This window comes from Rana temporaria, chromosome 1 (genome assembly GCF_905171775.1).
Source record: "Rana temporaria chromosome 1, aRanTem1.1, whole genome shotgun sequence".
Classification (NCBI taxonomy): Eukaryota; Metazoa; Chordata; class Amphibia; order Anura; family Ranidae; genus Rana; species Rana temporaria.
Window position 1 is genome coordinate 36,268,625 of NC_053489.1, and position 21,303 is coordinate 36,289,927.

At 45.1% G+C, this 21,303-nt stretch overlaps 1 protein-coding gene across 2 annotated transcripts in view; it reads right to left on the minus strand.

Moving 5' to 3' along the window:
- The window catches only part of C1H18orf25 (chromosome 1 C18orf25 homolog), a 140,855-nt gene that overhangs the window by 30,540 nt on the left and 89,012 nt on the right, over positions 1-21,303 (minus strand). The gene's annotated exons all lie outside the window — the stretch shown is intronic.

Below are 21,303 nucleotides of genomic sequence, written 5' to 3' on the forward strand. Positions count from 1 at the left end.
GCGACAGCATCGAATGTGACGAGCGCCGGCAAAAGAATCTTGCCAAGAATCTCATCAGGAAAAATTATGTTTTTTCCTGACGAGATTCTTGGCTGTGTGTACAGGGCTTAAAGTGGAATTCCACCCATAAATATAACATTACATCAGTAGTCTTAAAAAAATATCATTAGTCCTTTAAGAAATTTTTTTTTTTTTTAGATGCCTTCAAAGTGTTGTTGCTAGGCAGAATAGTTAATCTTCCCACTTCCTGCACCTAGGTGCTTAAGCTTCCTAACCTACACCGCACAGACTCCTGGGAATGTAGTGGGTGTAACTTTCCAGGAGTCTGTGCACTCCCCAGTCTCAAAGAATCATGTGACTTGGACAGTACAGGTCCTGAAACCTGATCTGCAAGGCTGAAATCCTGGAAGTCATACAGTCTGGCTTCATGATGCCCACACTTAAGATGGCCCCAGTCAATTTCTATTTTATAAAGTGTCTAAATGCTGTAACAACCTAACAAAACGGACCTTAGTTTACAGACTAACTTTACTAGAATACATTAAGCTTGTGTATTACAGGGGTATTTATATATAAAAAGTGAAATTGTGGCCGGAACTCCGCTTTAAGACTTAGTGGTTGTAAACTGTCACACCACTTGTACCTACAGGTAAGCCTATATTAAGGCTTACATGTATGTACTGTAAATATCTCCTAAACTTGAACAGTTTAGGAGACATTCACTATAAATGTTGCTTCCAGCATCATCAGTGCATGCGCACTGAAGAAAAAGCGTGCTAGTGCCCTTTTTTCAGGGCCCGTGCCGTGACCGGCGGCTCCCGCGCACATGCCCAGGAGTGATGTCAATCACAGCGCCAGAGCCCACAAATCCAGAAGTAACTTTGGTGAAAGATGTCGGCGGTGGGAGCGGAGTGTGGGTGGCACTGCATCGTTCTAAGGTAAGTATTTAATAATAAGCTAGTATGAAATGCAAACTAGCTCATTATGCCTTTGTCTTGCAAGTTTTTTTTTCTTTTTTTCTGAGGTTTATAATCTCTTTAAGGCTGATTCACAAGGGCCAAATATCGACATGTGAACAACAGCCTTTAAACAGAAGCTAGCCAACCACCTCACTTCTATCGATCAGGCATGATGGAAAAACAGTTTCCGATTGGCATATGACCAGCACTCATAGTCAATGGCTGCGATCACTGGCCAGTGTGTTTTTTGGCAGGGGGTAGGTGGGGTAGGGGGGCCCCTGTCAGAACGCAAAAGCTCAGCAGAGAGGTCGTTGTACTAACATCACATAGTATAGCAAGCTCCTCTGTTTTTAGTTTTTTTTTGTTCCGCTCGCTGGATTGTGCGGAATATTTTTTTCTCAAGTGGGTACCACTTGCCTACTGAGCACTTTCACTCCCTTTCTGCCCAGGCCAATTTTCAGCGCTGTCTCACTTTGAATGACAATTGCACGATGTACCCAATTTAAATTGTTATTTTTTTTAAGACAGATCAAGCTTTTTTTGGAGGTATTTATTCACCACTGGGTTTTTTATTTTTGCTAAATGAAAAAAGACCGTAAAGTTGGAGGGGAAAAATAAATGTTTTTAAGTTTCTGTTGCAAAATAAGTCATCTTTCTCCTTCATTGATGTGAGCTGATGAGGCAGCCCAGATGATCAGTACCCTGATTATCAGTGTAAATAGGTGCTGTCAAAATCACTGGTTACTGGCGCTCCTCACGCTGTGACAGCGCATGAGGAAAGGAAAGTTTGTTTACATGTGATCAGCTGTGATCACATGGTAAAGGGGGGCTGAGATTGGCCAGTTACCGCGATCTGTGATTAGTTGTATCCAAAGACAGTGATCACAGAGCACGCTGGATGTGCTAACCATGGTGCTAGGAATTAAAGTATATAATTATATGGATATTGGTTTTTATTACGAAGAGTGTTTAAATGGTAAATAACTCTCCCCACCGTCAGAATACATTAGCTCTGCGTAAGGGATCCCCAGTTGGGATGAACAAAGCCATCACTTGGCACGGAGAAGGCTGGTACTTTGTTAAATCGATAATTATATTTAGTGAGAACAGAAGTTGTTGCAAAATCTGAAACGCAACCTGAAAGCAGCCATATATACTGAGGTTGAACTAGACTACAAAAATCTTTAAGGTAAAATTACAGCCTAAACCTAACTAGGGTCGCTGATTCGAATTCCCAACCACGGCACTAGGAATTGATTGCTATAGCTTTTTTTCGGTGTCGATATGATACCGATATTTCAGCCACCTCTCCTGCTGATAGCCAATATTATGTGCCAATATTTTGTACATTTAAACTACACAAATCTGGTACATGTTAATGCTGGCTAACACCTTGCTGTGGGTGAGTGGGTGGCTGCTGGCTGGGCTGGCACCTTGCTGTGGGTGGCTGCTGGCTGGGCTGCTGGCACCTTGCTGTGGATGAGTGGGTGGCTGCTGGTGGGCTGGCACCTTGCTGTGGGTGAGTGGGTGCCTGCTGGCTGGCACCTTTGATGTGGGTGGGTGGCTGCTGGCTGGCACCTTGCTGTGGGTGACTGCTACCTTGCTGTGGGTGAGGGGGTGGCTGCTGGCTGGCCTGGCACCTTGCTGTGGGTGGGTGGCTGCTGGCTGGCCTGGCACTTTGCTGTGGGTGGGTGGGTGGCCTGGCCCTTTGCTGTGGGTGGGTGGCTGCTGGCAGGCTGGCCTCAGTGGCCTGGCACCTTGCTGTGGGGTGGGTGGCTGCTGGCATGTCCATCCTGGTATCGAGGTGAGGGAGGCCTGTCAGACTCAGAATGTTAGGTCTAGTGCGCGTGGGCCGTGGGCCCTGCGCACTGGGTCTGCAGGCTTCTGGGCCCCAAAAAGATAGCCGTGGCCCGCAGAGACCAATATCGGTCTAGTTTGTGATCGATACAGATTTTTTAGAAAATGCTGATACTGGCCCACAATAATCGGACATCCCGATAATCAGTCGATCCCTACACGGCACTACCTGCCTGGAGTTTGCATGTTCTCCCTGTGTGGGTTTCCTCTCACACTCCAAAGACATGCTGGAAGGTTATTGGCTCCTGTCTAAACTGGCCCTAGTATGTGTATGAATGAATGTCCGTTAGGGACTTTAGATTGTAAGCTCCTTGAGGGCAGGGACTGATGTGAATGTACAATATATATGTAAAGCCCTGTGTGAACTGATTACGTTATACAAGTACCTGTAATACTTTGCTTTTTTAAGACTGGTCTGGTCACATGATCTGACTCCCGTGTGTCAGCCAGCAACAGCTGCAGGGGAGAGGAGGGAGCACCGACAATGGCTAGTAGATAGAAGCTTATTGGGGATGTCACCTTTCCCAGCTGCGGTCGACTCCTCTCCCCTGCAACTGCTTGCTGACACCAGGGGATCACATTACCTGACCAAGTCGGGCTGAGAATAGTTAAGTATTTAAATCTTTTTAACACAGGTTAATCAGAGTGAGTATTTTGACTAGTCCTCTCCTACGAACAGGAACATAACCCATATGTCAAGACTTGTGTCCGTCCATGGACAAAAAGAGAAAAGTTTTTCCTATAGTTCTACTCTAAGACGCTGTTCACACTTGCGCGATGGGGAAACCTGCGAATCCAAGGCAAGTTCCCGCATCGCACGGCAGTTCACACTGCCATATGCAAACTGCTGGGAGTATCAATACATTGTTATTGGCACCCCCCATTTTAGCTTGCATATTGCACTGCAAACTGACCGTCCGGACGTAAATCAGATTGCAGGGGTGTGAACACCCATACGACCGGATTTTGGTGCAGACCAAAAAAAAAAAAAAGAAAAGGGGTCCTGTGCGAGTTTTTTCCGAATGCGATATCAGCCATACTATCTGTATGGCTGAAATCGCATCGCACAGACATCGCATTTGACTTGCACTGCAATGCGAATCACATGCAAATGCGAATCACATGCAATGTGTGAACCAGCACTAAATGTGTGCCTATCTGTAGGTTATTCCCATTTTACAGCAAAGGCGTTCAACTGTAAGTGGAATTCAGGAGCAAGTCAGTCCAACCTCTGCACCAGAAAAAGCAGAGAGGTAAGGGAAGACATGCTATCACTGACCAATATAAACAAAAAAACTGGCAGCCTGGGACTCCCTCTAGCACCAATACATTTCTCCTAATGTACAGTTACAACCCCTGATCAATACATCCTAAAAAATGAATTCATGTTTTTACACTTTCTGTACTTCTATTCTGCTGGTCGGGGACAATAGGTTCAATATTCACATAACACAAAAACTCCAACAGCATTCCAATACATAATAAAACACAAAGTAATCATCATAAAACATGACATGGATTATTAGTGCAATACATGACATGATGTTAACACATGATCAACGGATCCAAACTCTGAAGTCAGGGTCACGGTCCCACAAGAATAGTGTGATAGTCGTTACAAAATGACATTTTAAGGGTAATTATGTTTTCAAAAAGGAATCAACCAGACAGCAATGCTAGAGACAAAGCATTACATCATTAAAGTCGAACTAAATCCACCGATTTAGCCATTTCCCAGTTTCATTCAAAGAATGCTGTGAATGAGAACTGAATGAGAACTGTCACAGATGCTTGTGGTCTCAACTAGGGTTGCACCGATACCACTTTTTTAAGACCGAGTACAAGTACCGATACTTGATACATATGATGGCGGGACCATGAGCCTATTGTTCTGGGTGGACGTCCTATGACGTCGCGCCTTCCCGAGCCACTAGGGGTGCACGCCCCATGCCGCACACTGGGAACCCGATGCCTGGCAGCCGCGATGTCCGCCGGGCACCCGCGATTGCCCAGTAACTGAGCAGGACCATGGGTCAGTAACTGAGCAGGACCATGGGTCTGTGTGTGTGTATAAACACACAGATCCACATCCTGTCAGGGAGAGGAGACCGATGGTGTGTCTCTTGGGGCATAGGGACACTGATCCGTCACCTCCCCCAGTCAGTCCCCTCCCCCCACAGTAAGAATCACTCCCTAGGAAACACATTAACCCCTTGATCACCCCCTAGTGTTAACCCCTTCCGAGCCAATCACATTTACACAGTAATCAGTACATATTTATAGCACTAATCGCTGTATAAATGTGAATGGTCCTAAAATAGTGTCAAAAGTGTCCGCCACAATAAAAAATTAATCGCAGATCGTCGCCATTACTAGTAAAAAAAAAAAAAAAAAAAAAAAAGCATGCTATAAATCTATCCCCTATTTTGTAGCCGCTATAACTTTTGCGCAAACCAATCAATATATGCCTATTGCGATTTTTTTTTAACCAACAATACGTAGAAAAATACGTATCGGCCAAAACTGAGGAAAGAACATTTTTTTTTATAGATTTTTGGGGGATATTTATTATAGCAACAAGTTAAAAATATTCATTTTTTTTCCAAAATTGTCACTCTTTTGTTTATAGCGCATAAAATAAAAACCGCAGAAGTGATCAAATACCATCAAAAGAAAGCTCTATTTGTGGGGAAAAAAGGACATCAATTTTGTTTGGGAGCCACGTTGCAGGACCGCGCAATTGTCATTCAAAGTGCCACAGTGCTGAAAACTAAAAATGCCCTGTATGGAAGTGGTTAAAGTACTCGCCGATACCGATTCTTTTTATTAATTTCGTGTGACAGTGGCAACAATATGCAGCGCCTGATTGGTGGCACTGATGAGACGTATTTTTTTTACTATTCTTATTTCTTTTTTTACAATGCTTTTTTTCTTTTTTTAGGGGGGAGGTGGAGTGGACAGTGTCAGTGTTTTTTTCCATATTTTTACAATATAACCTTTCAATTTTTATTATAATTATTTTTTAGTTTTGTTTTTATATCAGCCCTGTTGGGGGGAGGGGGGCTTTGGTTAGATATCGGGGGGTGATAGGGCTCCGACTGGTGTTCAGAGAGCTTTAACAAAGCAGGTCCAAAGCTTTGTTGTGAAGCAAGTATAAACTAGCCCTAACGCATGTGCATTTTTCACGTGCTTTTGTAACGAAACTGTGGAAAAGTGCCCTTAATTCTTGCCCTGGTGTCACAGGAACAAGTAGTGTGGGGGAAAACTCACCAGTGGGTGAGACCTGAACTTTCCCAGCTCCATCCAAAAAATGCCACAAGTTCTAACCTAGGAGGTGCCTGCTCTCTTTTTCCATCCAAAAAATATGACCACAGCTGAAATTTTCTCGCTGAATACTGCACATTTTTTTTTTTTTAGAATTTCACTTAATGCCCAACTTTGGGCTGGAACAAAAAAAAAAGCATTGCAATGGGCTCCTAGTGTGAATTGGGCACTCTCTCATTCCCACCACTGTGACAATTTGACAGAATTTTTTCAGTTTTGAGCGAATGCAAGCGTGAGAAAAATCTAGTCACTTTAGGTTTTTTTTAAAACCCCAGAAGGAAATGGTCAGGGGCACCATAAAAACGCAACACTAGATCAGGGATGCCCAACCTTTTGAAGAGCGAGTGCCACTTAAGCGCCCTGGTAATCGGTCACGGGCCACAATGAGTGGAGCCGGTGGATGACAGGTCAGTGTCCACTATGCATATCCAAAGCAGACACGGATACAGCCCGCCCTACTCTATTGGCCCTCCAATCCGATTTTCCCAGACGGAAGGGTATGGATCCCCTTCTGTTTTTTTTTTTAACGGATCAGATTGGAGGTCTGTTTACATCTGCCACTCCATAGCGTTGAATGGAGGGACTGATTATGTTGGACTGATCGTGTGAAAGGTGTCTAAGGCTGCTTTCACAATGATTCTCTGCGGTTCACCCACACCGTGGGTACAGGATTGTGCACCTGTGGCTTTCCTGTTCGATAGCTGCACTTTGCCATAGACGCCCATTATATCCTAAAGGTGTGCTGCACATTTTGAAAGCTCACCAAACCCGCAGCTAATAACAGAAGCCCAGCAACCACTTCAGAACAGATATGCCCATATATACACTGTGATTTTAGTAGTAAACTTGCGTTTAACGCTTATTGCTGGCTGTTGCTGCACCAGGCAGAGTGCATTTGGTATCACTCTGCCTGTAACAGGAGCACTATACAGGCTTATGTGGCTCTTCTCTACAGCCACTTGTTTCCTCCACAGCCGGCTTCATTCACAACATCGATGTTCTGAAATGGCGGGTCGGCAACCCAGGCTGGCCAACTCGCCAACCCAGGCTGGCCAACTCGCCACATCAGAGGGCTCCGCAGGCCACTGGTTGGGTACCCTTGCACTAGATCATTCCTCCACCTCCTCCAACTCAACTTGTCGCCCCTGTGTCAATGGACTGCCATGTCTCCCTTTGTTCTGTTTGTAGGGCTACATCTTATCAAGGCCAGGAGCAGAGCTCGAATAAAGATAGCCCAGTGTCAGGAAGTTGCTGAAAGTTAAAAATGCAATGATTTAGGAGACACCAATAATTTAAACATACCTATTACACATTGTAGGACTGTGACCCATTGATCTCAGAATTCTGGTGTATAGTAACAAAAACATTGAAAAGTATGACATTATATCAGTGCAGAAGATACGAGGGTTAAGTACAATATTGACAAGCGGATCATCTCCTTACCACACATTAATCTGTGTGTCCAATTTACGAAAAAAGTGTAACCAGTTCTTAAATTTGAGTTTTAGGCATTACACTTTACATGCAGTTTGCCTTCGTTGCTCTAGAGTAGATAATAAAATTTAGAAAAGCATTGTATACATAAATTCCTCTGCATGTTGCCACTATAAAGCGAAAAATAAATAAAAAAAATAGGATCTTGTCTCAAGTCAAAATTGTACCACTCCTACATGTACATTCATGCAAAAAATATGTATCTGAAATGTATATACATGCAGAGTGATCTTTTTTTATCACCTACCCAGAGGAAATACTTGGAAAGGGGGCTCTACGCCAAATCTTCTTTGGGGGTTAACTGCACTCTGGTATCTTCCACACTCCCAAACAGCAAAGCTTAAAAACTCTCTTAAACACATGTACAGAGTCAGCAGACAGGATCTATACAATGTCACAGTGCTGGCATGCATTGGCAGCCTCCTTGGACCACCCAAGAGGATCGGACACTGCAAACTTAATTATAACAACTTTGAACATTATACAAAGCAGGTAAAAAACATAAAAAAATACATTTAACAGAAAATCAATATAAAAAAACAAAAACAAAAAAATATATATAAAAAAGGAATATAAAATGTCATCAAAACATTTCAAATTATTTTCTCCACTGTTCCTCACTCATGCCTAGATATCAAGGTAGATCCAATTTTATTTAGAAGAGGAAGAACAGGATTTCAATACAATTACAGTAAACAGCTTATTTGAATTAGAATATAATAAAGGCTGTCAAACTGAATAAAAATAATGCAATTAGGATACAATGTATTATACAACACTACAAGTTGTGTGACAGCACCTACATCAGCCTTTAACCAGGGTCTTGCAGGTGTTGCTAGGGGATTAATCGAGCAATTTTTTTCCTCACAGATAAGTACCAATAACTTTTTTCGGGCCGTTATGTAGACATTCTTCTCACTCTTCTCATTCTTTTTTCAAATGATCACCAGTGTTAATTTTGGCAGCAAATTTTGATTTAGTTTTAGTCTTAGGAATAAAATGGCATTTTAGTTTTAGTCCCATTTTAGTCGTATTTAGTCGACTAAATCTCCAGTACATTTTAGTCGTCAAACTCATTTTTGTCATCTAAAATCTAATGGGTGTCATTAAATTGTAATGCATTAGTTAACATTTCTCCACAATTTCCAAACTCATTATATACTGCTGGAGTGAAAAATCTAATATATTGTTATTTATGGTATTGAGGTATGAACATGCACTACAGACCAGTGTTCATTTTGAAGTAAAATTTCAATTTAGTTTTAGTCCCATTTTAGTCTTTTGACCAAAATGCAATTTTAGTTTTAGTCGTATTTTAGTCAACTAAAATGTTTTAGCCGCTTTGACGAACTTAACACTGCTGATCACCAGTAGTAATGGGGCCCTTCTCACATTGGCCACCAGTGTAAAATGGTCCATTCTCCCAATGATCACCTTCCCTGACCATTAATGTAAAAACTCTTCCCACGGACCAGCAGTGTAATGGTGCTCTTCTGACACTGACCCTCAGCATATTAGGAAAATTCTCCCACTGACCACCAGACTAAGGGAGCCCTCTTCTACTGACCACCAATGTAAGCACTCTACCCATCAACAGAGTAGCGCAATAGGGCCCTTCTGATACTGACCCCCAGTATTATGGGGAAATTATCCCACTGACCACCATAGTTAGAGGTGCCTTCTCCCAATGACCAATCTAAGGAGATCTTCCTCCACCGACCACCATTTCAAGAGGTCCCTTCTTTCAACCACCAATCTAAGGGGGACCTTTTTCCACCGACGACCATTTTAAAAGGTCCCTTCTACCAATAACCACCAATCCTAGGGGACCCTCCATTGACCACCATTTTAAGAGGTCCATTCTCCCAATAACCACAAATCTAAGGGAATCTTCCTCCAATGACCAATGTAAGAGGTGCCTTCTACCAATGACCACCAATGTAAATGGACTCTGCCCCACTGACCACCAGTATAAAGAAGAATTTTACTGACCACCGGTGTAAGGCGGTACTTTACTGACCACCAATGTAAGTAAACACTACAATTTGGAATGTATTTATTTTCTGACCTATATCATCGTTTGCGTAATTTCCTTACTATGATGAAAATAAATTCTAATATTTGCCAGGGGGTTTCCTTCAAGGGTTTATCCAATTTAAAAAAAAGGTCGCAAAAGGCTATAGGGCATCATCAACACCAGCCACAGCAACCAAAAAACTTTATTGGGAAAAAAAAACTTCAACCCCACTACCCTGGTCAGGTTGGGAAGAGTTTACACCCTCTGTCCTTTTTTCTGGCATGTGGGTCTATCCATGATGGTTCTCCTCTCTAGCCATACTATGTACATGCAACACTGACAGAATAAAGCATTAAGCGGCATATAAAGTCCCTAATTCTAGTTTACCATTTGACATTTTTTTTTATTTTTTAATGTTAAAGCGTATATAAACCCCAAAATTATAGATTGTTAGATTAGGTGGCTGAATTTGCTTTCTTTTTCAGGCTGTTTTATTCTCACCTAGTAGTCTTACGAATAGGGATGCACCGATACCACTTTAACACCGAGTACCGATACCAATTACTGATAGCCATGGCCTTAGAAGAGTAGATAGAGGGGAGATTTGGGAGGTTGGGGGGGGGGGGGTGAAGATGTGCCAGATGAGAAAATAAGAAGGGCTGATAAGGTGGGGAAGGGAGTCACAATCCCGACTACTGCCCTCTATTCAAATAAATCCCCCCAAAAAATACAAAAAAAGTATGCGCTGCCCCTTAAATAAACATGATCAATTCAGCTGGTGCAAACACCCAGTATATGTTCCCCACGAAAAGTAAGTATTATATGTGCTTCACGGCTGTAAAATTTCTACTTATCCATCTATAGTGTTAATAACATGAAACAAAAAATTACAGGCATAGAAAAGTGAACTCCAATATCAATGCCTAAATATATCTTGGCATGTTATACTATGAAAATGTACAAATTATATATATATATATATATATATTATATATATATATATATATATATATATATATATATTTGGTTTCCATGCATAAACAAAATGTCATACATTATGTTTAGAATTCTAACTTCCCACAGGTTGGTGAAACCAAAATTTCAGTGAAAACAATCTCATTTGTTGTGATTACATGGACACTATAGATGTGAATTTTCAGATTATAACATGCCAAGACATAGTTACATAGTAGGTGAGGTTGAAAAAAGACCATGAAGTCCAACCTCTATGTGTGTGTGATTATGTCAGTATTACATAGTTAATCCCTGTATGTTGTGGTCGTTTAGGTGCTTATCTAATAGTTTTTTAAAACTATAGATGCCCCCGCTGAGACCACCGGCTGTGGAAGGTCAACATCCTTGCCGCTCTTACAGTAAAGAACCCTCTATGTGGTTTAAGGTTAAACCTCTTTTCTTCAAATTTTTATGAGTGACCACGTGTTTTGTTAAAGTCCCTTCCGCGAAAAAGTTTTATCCCTATTGTGGGGTCACCAGTACGGTATTTGTAAATTGATATCATATCCCCTCTGACGCGTCTCTTCTCCAGAGAGAATAAGTTCAGTGATCGCAACCTTTCATAACCAAAATCCTCCAGACCCTTTATTAGCTGTGTACTCGCTCCATTTCCAGTACATCCTTCCCGGGGACTGGTGCCAAAACTGGATAGTATACTCTAAATGCGACCGGACCAGAGTCTTGTAAAGCAGGAGAATTATCGTTTTATCTCTAGAGTTGATCCCTTTTTAATGCATGCCAATATTCTGTTTGCTTTGATAGCAGCAGCTTGGCATTGCATGCCATTGCTGAGCCTATTATCTACTAGGACCCCCAGGTCATTTTGCATCCTAGATTCCTCCATGAGGTCCTACCCCCGGTGTATAGATTGCATTTATATTTTTGCCAAAAAAAATGCACGATTACAGTATATATTTCTCTACATATATTTAGGCATTGATATTAGGACTTCACTTATCTATGCCAGTAATTTTTGTTTCATGGTATTAACATTTTATAGATAATTAGTATTTGACACAGCCGTGCCCCACGTATATTTACTGTATACTGCCCTCTATTCCCCTGTACAGGTCGCCCATGTCACCCTCACTTTTGCTTGCTGGGGGGGGGGGGGTTCCTCCTCCGGGCAGAGCACAGACACAAAGGGCACGGGGAGAAGCCTCAATATGTGCAGAGCCGTGAGGTTGCCAAAGCAAGGACAGTTCTGTAAAGCCGTGAAGAGGGAAGCCGCCCAGCAGGAGTGGGGAGGACAGTGAAAAGTGGGGAGCTGGCCGGGCTTGCTCACCCCTAATGCAGGCTGCTTCCAAAAGTGAAGGTCCACGGACATGCAGCAACAGGCCTGGTGAAAGCTGGTGGGAGGAGGGGAGAAGGAGGAGGGGAGAAGGAGGAGAGAAGGATGAGGAGAGAAGGAGGAGGAGAGGAGGAGGAGGAGAGAATGAGGAGGAGGAGAGAATGAGGAGGAGGAGAGAATGAGGAGGAGGAGAGGAGGAGGAGAGAAGGAGGAGGAGGAGAGAATGAGGAGGAGGAGAGAATGAGAGAGGAGAGAAGGAGGAGAGAAGCATGAGGAGAGAAGGAGGAGGAGGAGAGGAGGAGGAGAGAAGGAGGAGGAGAGAAGGAGGAGGGGAGAAGGAGGAGGGGAGAAGGAGGAGGGGAGAAGAAGGGGAGGGGAATCCTGAGGACATTCGATTGGTTGTTGAGGACACGGCAGCCCCGTTCATTAACGACCAATTGGCAGCTTTCTTTTTTTTTTTACATATCAGCTGTAAGAGCGGAAATCCCGCTGATAGAAGCGAGCCCGAAGGTATACGTTTTGGGTATCGGGGCATTGGCACGAGTACTGCTAATAATGCAAAGACTTAGTATTGGCACAGTTACCGGTATCAGTGCAATCCTACTTAAGAAATCTACACTTGAACTTTCCAGTCTTTTTTCCTCTACTGTATCTATGGAGGAAGCCATGGTTGTCACACAGGCTGCCCTTCAAAAATGTCTCCCTTTTGATTGCCTTGATTAAATGGTAGATTGATGCAACCAGTAGTTCACACAAGATAAATAAGATGGTTTGCCCACCTGTTATGCCTTATGAACACTGAGCATAACCGTAGTATCTGCTGATAGCAGGATCCTGTGGTGTAAAAACACGTCCCTACCATGTAGGAATGTAATGTTTGTGCCAGCATTGACATACGCACATACTGTTGCTGCTCAGGGAAAAATCTCAATATAGTCAGCAGCACTTGCACCACGGATGAGACACTATTGAGGTTTACATGTTGGGCCTTAACTAATTCAGGAAGGATGGTCATTCGGCACGAGGTACAGCATGAATAACGGAGTCGGGGCTGACATGTAAAACATCAAGAGTGTGTAATCAGAAGTAAATGCACTGTTGACTACATACTGTTATTTTTTGTAGTCATTGAGCAGCAGCATCACCCAGTAGGGTCCATGTACACACATTATCACAAAACGTACAGCATCAAGTAGGTCTTTACACAGGACCTTGGATGCAGATTTTAATATTTTTGGTTTTAGCAGCTATATGCCGAGGACCAAAAAGAATGGCCCCATAGCATACAATAGTGCTGCATATAAATTATGAATCTGAACACAGATAATTGTATGCCCATGTGCACGAATCCTACAGTTCACAGGAAGTGTCAAGGACACTGCATTTCCACCAGAATATTCGGGTATTATATCCTGGATTTGCTAAAAACGTTCTCAGCCTGAAAACACAAAGACCAATGCAGCCACTACATCTACATTTTTTAGGGGGTCTTTTTGTTTTGGTGTTAGATACTCTCAAAGTGGCAGTTCTACAGACTTGGCTATTACTGTATGGACATCTACAATCTTTATATATTTTTACACAACGCATTGTGTAAAATGTGTAATACTCCATCTGTTTGGCTAGCCACATATGGAAGGCTTAAGGGAGAATGGCCATTTTTGGATCTTCAATTTATAAAACAAATGCTGTGTTCAGAATATAAATTACAGTGTAAGGAAACTTTAAAATCTGTATTTCAGTCATTTACTTAGAAAAAAAATTCTTGTGGAATTCACAAAACTTGACACCTTACTTGGCTGTGAAACTTTGGTTACTATAACCACTTGTAATCTAATGGCAACCCTGCAATATGGGACTGAACGCCACACTTTCCAAGGGCTACAATGGCTGAAGTCTTCAGCATGCAACACTTTTGTATGTGCCAGATGCCTAGTTCCCCCTTTTCACTCTGTGATTCCATACACAGAACACCGTAACGGCGTCAAGGGCCAGCAACAGGAATGACAGATGTTGAAGATTTTTAGGCTGCTATAGCTTTTGATTTTTACGCTGCTATAGCTTTTGATTTTTAGGCTGCTATAGCTTTTGGTAGGAGTAAAAACAGGAGTCACCACCTCCTGGTGAGATAACGTTTTATCTTCCTCATTTGTAAAGAAGTTATTTTGTTTTACTTTTTTGTGGCAACAGTGGCAAGGTACGTAGGTGCTGTTCACTACTAGAAAATTTCAAGTGAAACTCTTTCAGGTGTGTAGTTTTCACTGCTGTGTGCCCATTGGAGAGATTTCCCTTCACTTCCTATCACACCTCTGAGACAGGTACTAAAGAAAGATCAACATGATGCAGACACCGACAGTCATACAATAAAAAAAAAGGGATTTTTATTAACAGCTTACCTGTAAAATCCTTTTCTTGTAGTACATCACGGGACACAGAGCAGCATAGCCATTACATATGGGTTATATAGTGTACCTTCAGGTGATGGACACTGGCACTCTCCGACAGGAAGTTCCCTCCCTATATAACCCCCACCCATAGTGGGAGTACCTCAGTTTTGTAGCAAGCAATATGCATCCCAAAATTCCCCATAAGAGGGGTGGGAGCTCTGTGTCCCGTGATGTACTACAAGAAAAGGATTTTACAGGTAAGCTGTTAATAAAAATCCCTTTTTCTTTATCGTACATCACGGGACACAGAGCAGCATAGCCATTACATATGGGATGTCCCCAAGCAATGCTCCATGAGGGGAGGGAGACAACCAGAAAAAAACAAACAAGAGGTGCCACCGGACAAGAGGAGATTAAACTGCGGCCCGCAGTACCGCCTGCCCAAAGGCTGAATCAGCGTTCCTCCTAACGTCCATTTGATAAAATTTTGCAAATGTGTGGACAGATGACCAGGTTGCTGCCCTGCAGACCTGAGCCATAGGGACCTGGTGATACGCTGCCCAAGAGGCACTTATAGCTCTAGTGGAATGAGCCTTAACCGATAAGGGTGGACTCTTCCCCTTCAGGCCATAGGCCTGAATAATCGTCTGTCTAATCCACTTAGCAATAGTGGCCTTAGACGCTGCCTGGCCCTTCTTGGGCCCTTCCGGCAGAATGAATAAGACGTCCGTCTTACGAATCTGGGCTGTAGCTTCCAAGTAAATCTTTACAGCTCTAACTACATCCAAGGAATGTAGTAACCTCTCTTCCTTAGAAGAAGGCTTTGGAAAAAATGATGGAAGAATCACATCTTGATTAAGGTGAAAATTTGATACCACCTTAGGCAGGAAGGACGGAAGCGGCCGCAAAACGACCCTGTCCTTATGCAATAATAAATAAGGTGCCTTACATGACAAGGCTGCCAACTCCGACACCCTTCTGGCGGATGCCATGGCCACCAGAAACACTAGTTTCCTAGTCAAAAGGACCAAAGGAATCACGGACAAGGGCTCAAAGGGCTGCCTTTGCAAGGCCGATAGAACCAAATTTAGATCCCAAGGATACAGGGGAGCTTTAATCGGGGGATTCACCCGAATAACACCTTGTAAAAAGTATTTCATTAAGGAATGGGCAGCCAACGATCTCTGGAAGAAGACCGACAAGGCAGACACCTGCCCCTTGATTGTGCCGACCGCCAAACCTTTTTCCACTCCCAACTGTAAAAACTCCAGGATTCTCCCAATAGTATATTTGCGGGGATCCCATTTCCTGGTTTCACACCAGGTAATATAGGCCTTCCACACCCTATAGTATATTAACCTGGAAACTGGTTTTCTTGCGTTTATAAGGGTAGAAACGACCTGCCCTGAAAGGCCTCTGTTTCTGAGAATCAGGGACTCAGCCGCCAGGCCGTTAAATTTAGGGCCTGTAAGGCAGGGTGGTAGAATGGCCCTTGTGAGAGGAGGTCCGGACGTAGAGGGAGGACCCAAGGCTCCTCTACGGTCATCCTTTTTATCAAGGAGTACCAAGGTCTTCGGGGCCACGCTGGGGCCACTAGAATCGCTGGCTTGCGTTCCCTTTGAATTCTGTGAAGAAGACGGGGTAGCATCCGTATTGGAGGGAAGGCATAGATTAGCGCAAACTGATGCCAAGGACACACCAAGGCATCTGTCCCGCAGGCCAATGGATCCCTCGTTCGAGAGACAAAGTTTGCTACTTTGGCATTGAATCTGGACGCCATAATGTCCACCTCCGGAGTACCCCACTTCCGGCAAATGACCTGGAACACTTCGGGATGGAGGGACCACTCCCCTGGGGACATCTGTTGGCGGCTGAGGAAGTCTGCTTGCCAATTGTCCACCCTGGGGATAAAGATAGCTGAGATGCAGGGGACATGGGCTTCTGCCCATGAAAAGATCCGATCTACCTCCCTTTGGGCTGCCTGACTCCTGGTGCCACCCTGGTGGTTTATATAAGCTACGGCAGTGGCATTGTCGGATTGTACCCTTACTGGGGAGCCCTGCAGAACCTCCGTCCAGCCCAAAAGAGCCAACCGAGCTGCTCGGATCTCTAAGACATTTATGGGTAGGGCTGATTCTGCCCTTGACCATTTCCCCTGTAGGGTTAAATCGTCTAGGACTGCACCCCATGGAAGAATCACATCTTGATTAAGGTGAAAATTTGATACCACCTTAGGCAGGAAGGACGGAAGCGGCCGCAAAACGACCCTGTCCTTATGCAATAATAAATAAGGTGCCTTACATGACAAGGCTGCCAACTCCGACACCCTTCTGGCGGATGCCATGGCCACCAGAAACACTAGTTTCCTAGTCAAAAGGACCAAAGGAATCACGGACAAGGGCTCAAAGGGCTGCCTTTGCAAGGCCGATAGAACCAAATTTAGATCCCAAGGATACAGGGGAGCTTTAATCGGGGGATTCACCCGAATAACACCTTGTAAAAAGTATTTCATTAAGGAATGGGCAGCCAACGATCTCTGGAAGAAGACCGACAAGGCAGACACCTGCCCCTTGATTGTGCCGACCGCCAAACCTTTTTCCACTCCCAACTGTAAAAACTCCAGGATTCTCCCAATAGTATATTTGCGGGGATCCCATTTCCTGGTTTCACACCAGGTAATATAGGCCTTCCACACCCTATAGTATATTAACCTGGAAACTGGTTTTCTTGCGTTTATAAGGGTAGAAACGACCTGCCCTGAAAGGCCTCTGTTTCTGAGAATCAGGGACTCAGCCGCCAGGCCGTTAAATTTAGGGCCTGTAAGGCAGGGTGGTAGAATGGCCCTTGTGAGAGGAGGTCCGGACGTAGAGGGAGGACCCAAGGCTCCTCTACGGTCATCCTTTTTATCAAGGAGTACCAAGGTCTTCGGGGCCACGCTGGGGCCACTAGAATCGCTGGCTTGCGTTCCCTTTGAATTCTGTGAAGAAGACGGGGGGTAGCATCCGTATTGGAGGGAAGGCATAGATTAGCGCAAACTGATGCCAAGGACACACCAAGGCATCTGTCCCGCAGGCCAATGGATCCCTCGTTCGAGAGACAAAGTTTGCTACTTTGGCATTGAATCTGGACGCCATAATGTCCACCTCCGGAGTACCCCACTTCCGGCAAATGACCTGGAACACTTCGGGATGGAGGGACCACTCCCCTGGGGACATCTGTTGGCGGCTGAGGAAGTCTGCTTGCCAATTGTCCACCCTGGGGATAAAGATAGCTGAGATGCAGGGGACATGGGCTTCTGCCCATGAAAAGATCCGATCTACCTCCCTTTGGGCTGCCTGACTCCTGGTGCCACCCTGGTGGTTTATATAAGCTACGGCAGTGGCATTGTCGGATTGTACCCTTACTGGGGAGCCCTGCAGAACCTCCGTCCAGCCCAAAAGAGCCAACCGAGCTGCTCGGATCTCTAAGACATTTATGGGTAGGGCTGATTCTGCCCTTGACCATTTCCCCTGTAGGGTTAAATCGTCTAGGACTGCACCCCAACCTGATAGGCTGGCGTCCGTGGTTACTATCCTCCATGAGGGGGGATTGAACGATCTTCCTTTCAGAAGATTTTTTGTGACTAGCCACCAACACAGGCTCTGCCTTACCGCATAGGGAAGGGAAATGGGAAGATCCAAGGCCTGGAGTCTTTTGTCCCAGGCCGCGAGAATTGCTCTCTGTAGTCTCCGAGAATGGATCTGGGCATAGGGCACTGCCTCGAAGGTGGCCACTAGCTTTCCCAACAGGCGCATGCAGAGGCGTATAGATGGCCTTGTGCTGCTTAGGACTATGTGGATTAACTCCCTTATCGAGTCCACTCTGGACTGGGGCAGGAAGATCCGTTGTTGTCTTGTATCTAAAATCAGACCTAGATACTCCAACCTTCTTGTGGGCTGTAAAGCCGATTTGTCCCGGTTTAGAACCCAACCCAGGGACTCTAGGCAGTTTACTGCTAGCAACACTGCCCGATTTAGACCGGCCGCTGAGTGGTCGACTACCAGAAGATCGTCTAGGTAGGCCATGATCAGAATGCCCTGTTCCCTTAGGATGGCTAATACGGGGGCCAGGATCTTCGTAAAAACCCGAGGGGCCGTGGCTAGTCCGAACGGAAGAGCCACGAACTGATAATGCCGATAGTTTAGGGCAAAACGCAGATACCTGTAATGGCCTGGGAAAATCGGAACGTGCAGGTATGCGTCCTTTATATCGATGGAGGCCAAGAACTCCTTTCCTTGGAGGGCGGCCACCACCGAACGAATGGACTCCATTCGAAAAGACCGGACTCTTAAAAAGCGGTTTAATAACTTTAGGTCCAGAATAGGCCTGACGTCGCCGTTTGGCTTCGGGACAACGAAGAGGTTTGAGTAAAACCCTTGTCCTTGCTCCCCTGCTGGTACTTCCATAATCACTCCTTGAGATAGGAGTCGCTCTAGGGCGGACAGAAGCGATGCCTGTCTCTGAGGGTCGCCTGGAAGTCTTGACATTTGAAAGTGAGGAGGGGGGAACTCCCGAAACTCCAGCTTGTACCCCTGAGTTACTGAGGACAGAACCCATTGGTCGGTAACTTGGGCCCCCCACAACTCCGAGAACAACCGGAGTCTTCCCCCCACTCGAGAGAGTGGGGGCGCCCCTTCACAAGGCTGCCTTAGGGGCAGCCTTAACCGGCTTACGGTTCCACGGTCTCTTGTTCCCTGCAGCTTGCCCCTGGGGCCTGTTTGCAGCTGCGCGTCCAGGAGGCCGTCGATACTGCCTAGAGAATGAGGGCCCTGGAACTGGAGAGGTTGGGCGCTTAAAAGAGGGACCTCGGAACCTTTTCTTAACCGGTAAAAGGGTGCTCTTACCACTAGAGATCTTTTGAATATATTTGTCAAGATCTTCTCCAAACAATCTCTCTCCTTGAAAGGAGAATCCTGTAAGGAGTTTTTTGCAGGGGGTTTCTGCAGACCAGTTCTTTAACCAAAGTAATCTTCTCATGTGGACCAAATACAGGGATAGGCGGGACGCCTGTTGGATTGAATCCTTGATAGCGTCTACCGCGAAACATAAGGCTCTAGGTAGATCGGCTAAGTCCTGAGCCTGTTGAGCCGGGAGGTCCTTTAGGGCCTGCTTGGCCTGGTCTTTTAAAGCCTGGCAGACGCCAATGGCAGCTACAGCTGGCTGGACCACTGCCCCCGCTGTGGAAAAGGATGCCTTTAGTAAGGTCTCAAGCCTTTTATCCACAGGATCTTTGAACATGTGAATATTGTCCACTGGACATGTTAAAGCTTTATTGACACATGATATGGCTGCGTCAACAGTGGGGACAGCCCATTTTTTTGAAAACTCCTCCTCTAAAGGGTACATAACTGCGAACCTTTTAGGAGGCAGAAAAATCCTGTCTGGCTTAACCCAGTCCTGAAATATCAGGTCCTTTAACAAAGGATGGACCGGGAACACCAGGTTGGCTTGGGGCGCTTTTAGGGAGCCCAATGAGGACACAGCGGAGGCCAGAGGCTGAGGCAAAGGCATTTTAAAAGCTGACCGCACCATATCCGTTAAGGACTGAACCCACAATTTTTCTGCGTGAGAAGCTGAAAAAGGTTCTTCTATAGTAGAATCTTCAGAACCCAAATGGTCCAGATGATCCTCAGCCTGGTCTCCTGTATCTTCCAATTCCTCAGTGGAAAGGACATCTTCCTCAGGAGATTCAAACCTGGGAGACGGGGACCTAGCCCGCTTCTTCCCGGATAAAGAGGCCGTAATAAGAGCGGCCATCCTCTTTTCAAATCCACCCAAGGTGGAGGCTAACATCTCTTCCGTGACATAGGAAGGAGTTGGTTGAATAGGGCCCGCCATAGCACCTAGCAACCCCGATGGCTCACCCAGGGCAGCAACCTCCGGATCCTCCGGGGAGGTAGGGGCAGGTGGATTCTGGGAAATATCCTCCGAGCCCGATGGGGAACCCTTCGGCTTTTTAACACCTTTAGCATTTTTAGCGTTCCCTGCACCCTTAGGAGCCATAATAACAAATCTGAGATACTCCGCTAATATACAACTAACTGTAATAGCTGGAGAAAAACACACATTTAAATAAATGAGGAAAAAAATTTAGGCTAGGGTAATGTTAGACAGAAACTAAACTTCCCAAAACCTAACAAGAGATAGCAATATTGAGCCCCAAGGGCTTAATCATATCCTAATATTGCTTCCCTTAATGCTGGGCTAAGAGAGTACCAAATACTAAGTACTCTGACTGCTACTTAGTACACCGGCTTTTTAGAGAAAATATGAGCTTAAACAGCTCTTTAGCAAGGTGTGTACAAAAAAACGGCCACTAGGTGTCACTGTGTCAGCATAACATAGGCAAACCTATCCTGCTCAGCTCAGCATCGCTGCTCCGTGTCCCTTCACAGCCTTCAGCAAACTGACAGGCTAAATAGAGTTTTTCCCTCTGAAGTACAGAGGGGAGGGAACTCCCTGGGCGTCCCCCGCCCCTCCACGCAGCGTCGGCGCCTATAACAGTGCGCGCGCACGCGTGCGCGCGCGCGCTCCCGACGCCGCTTTCAGGAAGCAGGAAGCAGAATCCATGTGGGGAGAGGAGCCCGGAACTGCTGGAGATACACAGACATCAGGAAGTAAGTAATTTAAACCTGACATGCTCCCTTTTACATTTCATGGAGCAAAACACCTTGTAGCAGCAGCAGCAGTCTATTAGCCCAGCCAGAGGAACAGTATACCTGGGTGTTTGAGCCATCCAGTCATGCAGACTTTGTGGTTTCTCTTTTAGCCCATGCACAGAGGCATAAAAAAGGCTTTTCCCCAGAGTCCCCTGTGGGGAGCCCACTGACAAACCAAGTTCCGTAGGCCCCCCGCTTACCTTTCCACGCCGCAGGGTATTGCTCATGCAAGAGGCCCAATCTTCCCCCTTCACCGTGGGTA